This window comes from Spermophilus citellus (genome assembly GCF_964194105.1).
Source record: "Spermophilus citellus genome assembly, chromosome: 3".
Classification (NCBI taxonomy): domain Eukaryota; kingdom Metazoa; phylum Chordata; class Mammalia; order Rodentia; family Sciuridae; genus Spermophilus; species Spermophilus citellus.
Window position 1 is genome coordinate 105021961 of NC_138184.1, and position 8140 is coordinate 105030100.

Genomic DNA, 8140 nt, shown 5'->3' on the forward strand with positions numbered 1-8140 from the left:
TGGTGCATTTTCTCACTTGCCTAATTTCTTTCATATCTTTTTCAACTGTTTCAATTTTCTCATTTTACAGGTTGACCATCAAACAACTCTAGCCATCAAGTAACCATAAATATTCTTCACCTGGAAGCTTATGGTCCAATCTTTCAGGGTTTCATTCCAACCCCATGATATTGTCAACCTTAATCTCGATTTCACATTCATTGGATCATACAGTGGTCATTCCTGTATGTTTTTACTTTACCCTATGTTCCCCTAACTATCTTCATGAAATATGAGTCTCTCTGAGAGTACTATAGAACTCCCAAGAGTGGAGAAGCAGGTCAACACAATGTGGAAAATACTGTTTCATTATATTAGCTGTTTTTCCTACTGCAGAAGTTATATCTTTATTTAGCTAACATACAATGTGAAAGGCTGAGAAATGCACATGTAGACTTCATTTTTTAAGCCTTCCATGATTCGCTGGTGATGACAAACTATGGAAAACTCACTTGGTCAATAGTCTCCCAAAATAGTTCCTCATAGGAAATGGAAAATTCAAACATTGTTTCTGCTAAGACCATTAGCTTGGCTCAAGGGTCTAAATATGCATCCCTAGCTGTCTCTATTAGTCCTCTGTGCCCCAGCTGCTCATAGGCCCCCTCTCTGTCATATTTCTACTTCTAGCTTATAGCTGAGCTTCTGGAATCCCCTTTATTTTTCATAATTTCACATTATGGCCAATGCCATTCTTTTAACCAGGCCTATGTCCCTTCCATGTAGGCAAGGTAATTCTGCAGGGATAAAATTTCTGCTCACAGTCCACACCAGCACAGGGAACTAACTCACCAAGTCTATGGTGGGTTTGGTATATGGTATGAGAAGGAGATGGCATCTCACAGAGCCTTTGGCTCTGTTGTGTTCTTGGGACTGCTCCTCACTCCCAGACTGTGAGGCACAGCAGCCCTTACCTACCCTTACACCCTCTGATGACTCTTTAAAAAACTATAGTTGTAGATGGACAACATGCCTTTATTTTATTTGTATATATTTATGTGGTGCTGAGGATAGAACCTAGTGCCTTGGACATGTAAGGCATGTGCTCTGCCCCTGAACTACAGCCCCAGCCCTTGATGACTGTTGATTTTACCTAGCAGCCAAATTGTTCTCTGAACCTTTCATTTGCTTTCTCATTTCTCATCACCTGAGTTAATCATACATGCATTCCCTTTGAGGGAGGCAGGAGTCTGATGCATGAATCAGGAAGGCACCAAGCCCCAGGGTTTAGGGAATCCAGGATCCTGAGCAATGACTTTTTTGCCTAAAGACAACCAGTTACTAGTGGCACATTAAAAATGTGAAATGATACATGATTAGGTCTTTATTGATGAGATTTATGAATGAGGAATATGTGAGATCAACCTGGTGTGATCTTGTGTGTTGAGGGCTCAGGAATACAGTAGACAGTTAGGAAAATGGGTATTTGGTTGAGGAAAGTATTTCCTGGGGTTATTCTCCAAGAGAAGATCCAAATGGCCCTAATTTTCCTACTGGGTGCTAGGATTCCCTTCACCCTAGACTGAGAACTCTGAAGCCATTGCAACTGAAGTAAAGATAAGAACAAATAAGATAGAGCATGATTTGTGATTCACAATGGGATATTTTATTGAGCAGTCAGTGGGTTCAGAGAGAAGGGCTTAGTGGGAAGACTAGGAAAAGGAGGGGTCCCTCACCAGGGTCCTTCACTTCCAGGATCATGATGGTGGGGTGAGGGACAAAAGGTTAAGAACATCCTGCAGGGGACACACTCTTCTCCATGGTGTTTCCTTCATGTGAGACCTGGCAGCTAAAGCTTTTGTGAGATTTCCTTTGTCTGGTGTGATGGTCAGGTATCTGTTGGCCATGTACATGTTGTTGGTCTGTTTAGAGGGCTGGGTAGTCTTGATACCCTTGGTGATTGTGGTACTATCTGCCTTCCAGGTCACAGTCACAGCACCAGGTAGAAGCCATTGATCAGACACTAGTGTGGCCTTGCTGTTCTGTAGGTCCTCAGAGGAGGGTGGAAATATAGTGATCAAAGGAGAAGCCTTGGGGTTACCTGTGTGGAAATAGAAGTGCTGTGGGAGAGCAGAGGACAGCCCAGGTGTTGGTGATGCCCGCAAAGCTTCTGCAATCATTTTCATCTTGGTTTTCTTCTCCCCTCAAGGACTCTCCTTCCCTTTTCTTTCCTTCCTTGTGAACTTAAGCCACCTGGAGAACAGACAACACTTTCCAAGTTACCTTTACCAAATAGTCTGTGTCCCTCCTCTTTGTAGCCTTAGTTTACCAGTTGTCACCAGGGTATGTTGTGCTCCCTCTTCCCTGGTCTGAAGTCCGAGTTTGGAATTTGCCCCTGACCTCCTAAGGCCCCTCCACAGTCCATATTTCTACCTCTTTTTATTCTTCTAGTGTCCAGAACCACCTCTGTGAAGTGATGAGTGCTCTTGATCCATCCAGGATGGAAGGAAGGTTCTGTTCTGTGTGAGAAAGCCTTGAGCTGGTATTCTGTTCACAGGGTTCCTGAAACTTCTTGTCCTCCTCAACATCAGGTTCTGCTCCAGCCTGGTACTCTAAGCTCTTTTGGAAAGGAGTTGTGCTCTACCCAGAAAAGTCAGGGCTCCTCTAAGTCTGCCACCTCCTCATTACAAGGCCCTTTGCCTCTGCTGTGTTCTTGCAACTTCTCCCTGACCCAGACTATGGTACAGAAGCCCTCACCCATCCTCACACTCCCTGATGACTCTAGAATTCACCTAGCATCCAAGTAGTTCTGTGAGCTTTCCATTTTATTTCTCATTTATCATATTCTGAATTTAACATGTACTTTGAGGAAGGCAGGACTCCGAAGTATGAACAATCAAGGTCTCAATCCCCAGGGTTAAGGGGCTCCAAGGACAGAGGAATCTTTACTTCTTTCTGAGCACTACCCTGGGAGGGCTGAACTCTGGTCACTTTGCCAGTCTAATCTGGCTCTGAAGCCTTCTACCCTCATGGCCCGTTAGAGGACTAGACCGGTGCATCTTAGAGCGAGCCAGATCTCTCACTCTGTCTTCTGTTGGTTTCTATTTGTGGTAAACTTTTGAGTGCCCAGGGACTAGGTTCCCAACTCCAGTCTTGGCCCTGGATGTTCTGTGAAGCCTTCCCAAGCTGGATGAACATCCAGCCCTCAGCCTAGATTCTGGAGGCTTGTGAACTCTCACTAAGGCCTAGTGGCCCCTAATTAAACCTGGCTCCTGGTCTCCCCTTGGTCATCATCCCCAGAGGAGGGAAAGGGACCCTGTCCCTGTCTCCAACCCAGGCCTCCAAGATAAGGCCATATCCCACTGTTGGAACCTGAAGGTGGCTGCTTCTGCTGTTGGGACCCTTACTCCTGGCTACCACATGACCACCAACCTCCCCTATACCCCATGGAAAAATGTAAGTTGTCTGTCCATAAGAGAGAGAAAATAGACTTTCCCAAGACCAGAGGATATGGAACAGATTGAGAAAAGTCAGAAGAACCACTTATCTAGAATAGTAAGACAGGTCTCACCACCAAAGACATACCACAGTGATTGAGGCTTGGACTAAAACCCATAGGTCAACACCTGGGGTCTGCTCCCTAAGGGTTGGGCAAGAATGGAAACCTATTGGGCTTGATGGGTGGGGTTGTGTCCTTGGCATAATTCAGGTTGTTGACTGGTTCTCCAGACACTCATCCCCCTGTCCCAGGCATGCATTGCCCATGGCCTTGGAGATACCCTATGTGTGTCCCCTATCTCTGGGGTTCTCAGTGTTGACAGAAAGGCTAAAGCACAGTTGCTGCCGAGAAAACCCCTTATTGATGCATATTCTTAAGTGGTTATGTGATGTATGGGAGAGAGTCCTGAGCTGGCTTGGACCTGCTCAACCTCTCCTGGCCTCATTTTAGGACTTCTGAATCTCCTTTGGATAAATTCCCAATTGTACAGCCCTGACAGTTTCTTACCTGGACCCACAGACACTGGGTCATGCCTGACTTAAGGAACCTCCACATGGAGATTCTTCTACTTGCATTTCTACCCATGGAGACATAGCACAGTCCCACCACATTCATGAAACTTTCCCTGATCTCTTAGAGGACTCTTTGTATCCATTAATACTTCCATTTATCTATCTATTCATCCATCTATCCATTCATTTATCCATAAATCCAAAATATCTATGAAATACCCACCTACCTCAGGCACTGTTTTGCATGCTGGGGCATGGTAGGACTCCCTTAGCTCTCATCCTCATATTTTCCTGAAACTTCTCAAGTCAAGGTCTAAAAGGCTCTTGTGTCAATCTGTAGGTCTTTCTCAGTAGCCTGATGTCTCTGCAGGAGTTCCCTTCTTCTGGTCATTCTCTTCTCCTTGGTTGTGGAGATGGCCCACTCTCTTGTTCCCATAGCTTCCTTTTCTCCCTGACCCACGCACAGCTGATGATCCTAGACTATCACCAGGTGCTTTTTCCTCTGTACTCTTCCCACTGTTTCTGATTTGACCCTCACCATGCACTCGCACAACTGTCCAGGAGTCCCAGATCCCTATTCCTTGCTCTGATGTTTCTTCTTGGCTCCAGATCTACATATGTCTTGATTTCTGCTCCTAACTGTGCTGGAATGTCTTACAGGCACTTTGAACTCAAGAGCTTCCAACTAAATTTATTTCCTTGAAAATTTGATCCCCTGAAGTGTCCTCATTGCAGCAATTATCTAAGTGAGAGGTCTGGAATCACCTTAGAATGCTTTCCCCTCATTGAATCATCTTGTGTATCCTAGACCTTATACCACAACACAGTATACTATAAAGATACTCAAAAGAAAAAGGAAGTTACAGAAATTATACTCTAAAAATTGATTGGTGGCTTTGTGAAATCTGATTTTATCTTTTAAAAAAGATAGTATATTTACACTGGAAGATTATGCAATACATTGGTATCACCATTTTTATTTATTTATTTTTTACCTTAGCAGCAGAACTAATCAGCACTAGTTGTATTAAAGATACGTAGGTAGGTTTTTTGAAACAGAATTCAGTGTAATATTAATATGAATCCAATACTTGTTTCTGAATAAAAAAGGAAACATTTATCCTTGCATAAAGGTATTCAAGGAAATTTCCTCAACTTATTAAGAAGTGTCTTCCAAAACTTACGACAACCTTCATAGTTAAAGGAAAAAACATTTTCATCAGAAACCAGGAAAGTTGCTCACTCACACTGTTCAATATTCAACACATTCTACCCAATGTAAGGAGATGAAGGGGAAAAAGTTATAAGTATTCTCAAAAGAGAGAGAAAATGTTTCCTGCAAATGATGTGCTAGTCTACTATAAAAATAACCAACCAACTTAAGAGAATTAGTTGAACTGTTAGAACTCATACAAGGATGAAAGTGGCTGAATGTAAGAGTGACATGTAAAAATGATTATGTTTCTCTGCTGCATAAGCAGTAATTCTTTAGGGTGTGAAATTGTGGGAAAATTTCCACTTCAATAAAATTATATTTGAAACACAAATAAATAAGATTTATAAATAAATAACACTAGATTTTCAATGAATAAATTACAAAACTATTTGACTAGAGGACATAAATGCGAGTGAATGGAAAGCATGTCTTGTTCCTGGGTGAAAGTGCTGAGCTTTATAAAGGTATCAGTTAATCTCAAATCAATCATATATTTCAGGAAATTACAAACATTACACCAAAATAATAATTTTTGAGAATTAGGGAATTGATACCAAAGTTCAACAGGAAGTAAGATGGAGAATATGTGTGGATATTTAGGAAAATAGTAATAATGATGGGTTGTTTCCCTAGCAGATACAATAACATATATTTTTTTTTGGCCTGTTCACTATATATTTTAATAGTCATCTTTCCTTTTTTTATTGTTGGTTGTTCAAAACATTACATAGTTCTTGACATATCATATTTCACACTTTGATTCAAGTGGGTTATGAACTCACATTTTTACCCCGTATACAGATTGCAGAATAACATCAGTTACACTTCCATTGATTTACATACTGCCATACTAGTGTCTGTTGTATTCTGCTGCCTTTCCTATCCTCTACTATCCCCTCTCCCCTCCCCTCCCCTCCCCTCTTCTCTCTCTACCCCCTCTACTGTAATTCATTTCTCCCACTTGTATTATTTTTCCCATTCCCCTCACTTCCTCTTGTATGTAATTTTGTATAACCCTGAGGGTCTCCTTCCATTTCCATGCAATTTCCCTTCTCTCTCACTTTCCCTCCCACCTCTCATCCCTGTTTAATGTTAGTCTTCTTCTCATGCTCTTCGTCCCTACTCTGTTCTTAGTTACTCTCCTTATATCAAAGAAGACATTTGGCATTTGTTTTTTAGGGATTGGCTGGCTTCACTTAGCATAATCTGCTCTAATGCCATTCATTTCCCTCCAAATTCTATAATTTTGTCATTTTTTAATGCAGAGTAATACTCCATTGTGTATAAATGCCACATTTTTTAAATCCATTCATCTATTAAAGGGCATCTAGGTTGGTTCCACAGTCTTGCTATTGTGAATTGTGCTGCTATGAACATCGATGTAGCAGTGTCCCTGTAGCATGCTCTTTTTAGATCTTTAGGGAATAGACCCAAAAGGGGAATAGCTGGGTCAAATGGTGGTTCCATTCCCAGCTTTCCCAGGAATCTCCATACTGCTTTCCAAACTGGCCACACCAATTTGCAGTCCCACCAACAATGAACAAGTGTACCCTTTTCCCCACATCCTCGCCAGCACTTGTTGTTGTTTGACTTCCTAATGGCTGCCAATCTTACTGGAGTGAGATGGTATCTTAGGGTGGTTTTGATTTGCATTTCTCTGACTGCTAGCGATGTTGAGCATTTTTTCATGTACTTGTTGATTGATTGTATGTCCTCCTCTGAGAAGTGTCTGTTCAGGTCCTTGGCCCATTTGTTGATTGGGTTATTTGTTATCTTATTGTCTAATTTTTTGAGTTCTTTTTTTATTTTTTTTATTGGTTGTTCACAACTTTACATAGCTCTTGACATATCATACTTCATACATTAGATTGAAGTGGGTTATGAACCCCCAATTTTACCCCAAATGCAGATTGCAGAGTCATGTTGGTTACACATCCACAATTTTACATAATGCCCTATTAGTAATTGTTGTATTCTGCTACCTTTCCTATCCCCTACTATCCCCCCTCCCCTCCCCTCCCTTCTTCTCTCTCTACCCCATCTACTGTAATTCATTTCTCTCCTTGTTTATTTTCCCATTCCCCTCCCAACCTCTTATATGTAATTTTGTATAGCAAGGAGGGTCTCCTTCATTTCCATGCAATTTTCCTCATCTCTCCCTTTCCCTCTCATCTCATGTCACTGATTAATGTTACTCTTTTCTTCCTACTCTTCCTCCCTGCTCTGTTCATATTTGCTCTCATTATATCAAAGACGACATTTGGCATTTGTTTTTTAGGGATTGGCTAGCTTCACTAAGCATAATCTGCTCTAGTGCCATCCATTTCCCTGCAAATTCTATGATTTTGTCGTTTTTTATTGCTGCATAGTACTCCATTGTGTATAGATGCCACATTTTTTAATCCATTCATCTACTGAGGGGCATCTGGGTTGGTTCCACAGTCTAGCAATTGTGAATTGTGCTGCTATGAACATCGATGTGGCAGTATCCCTGTAGCATGCTCTTTTAAGGTCTTCAGGGAATAGTCCAAGAAGGGCAATAGCAGGGTCAAATGGTGGTTCCATTCCCATCTTTCCCAGGAATCTCCAAACTGCTTTCCAAATTGGCCGCACCAATTTGCAGTCCCACCAGCAATGTACAAGTGTACCCTTTTCTCCACAACCTCTCCAGCACTTGTTGTTGTTTGACTTCATAGTGGCTGCCAATCTTACAGGAGTGAAATGGTATCTTAGGGTGGTTTTGATTTGCATTTCTCTGACTGCTAGAGATGGTGAGCATTTTTTCATGTACTTATTGATTGATTGTATATCCTCCTCTGAGAAGTGTCTGTTCAGGTCCTTGGCCCATTTGTTGATTGGGTTATTTGTTATCTTATTGTCTAATTTTTTGAGTTCTTTGTATACTCTGGATATTAGGGCTCTATCTGAAGTGTGAGG

General features: G+C 41.7%; 1 gene segment (V, D, J or C); it reads right to left on the bottom strand.

The window, feature by feature from the left end:
* Positions 1 to 1733: 1733 nt before the first annotated feature.
* Positions 1734 to 2162, bottom strand: LOC308643378 (immunoglobulin lambda constant 3-like). The segment is given in 1 exon: positions 1734 to 2162.
* Positions 2163 to 8140: the final 5978 nt, after the last annotated feature.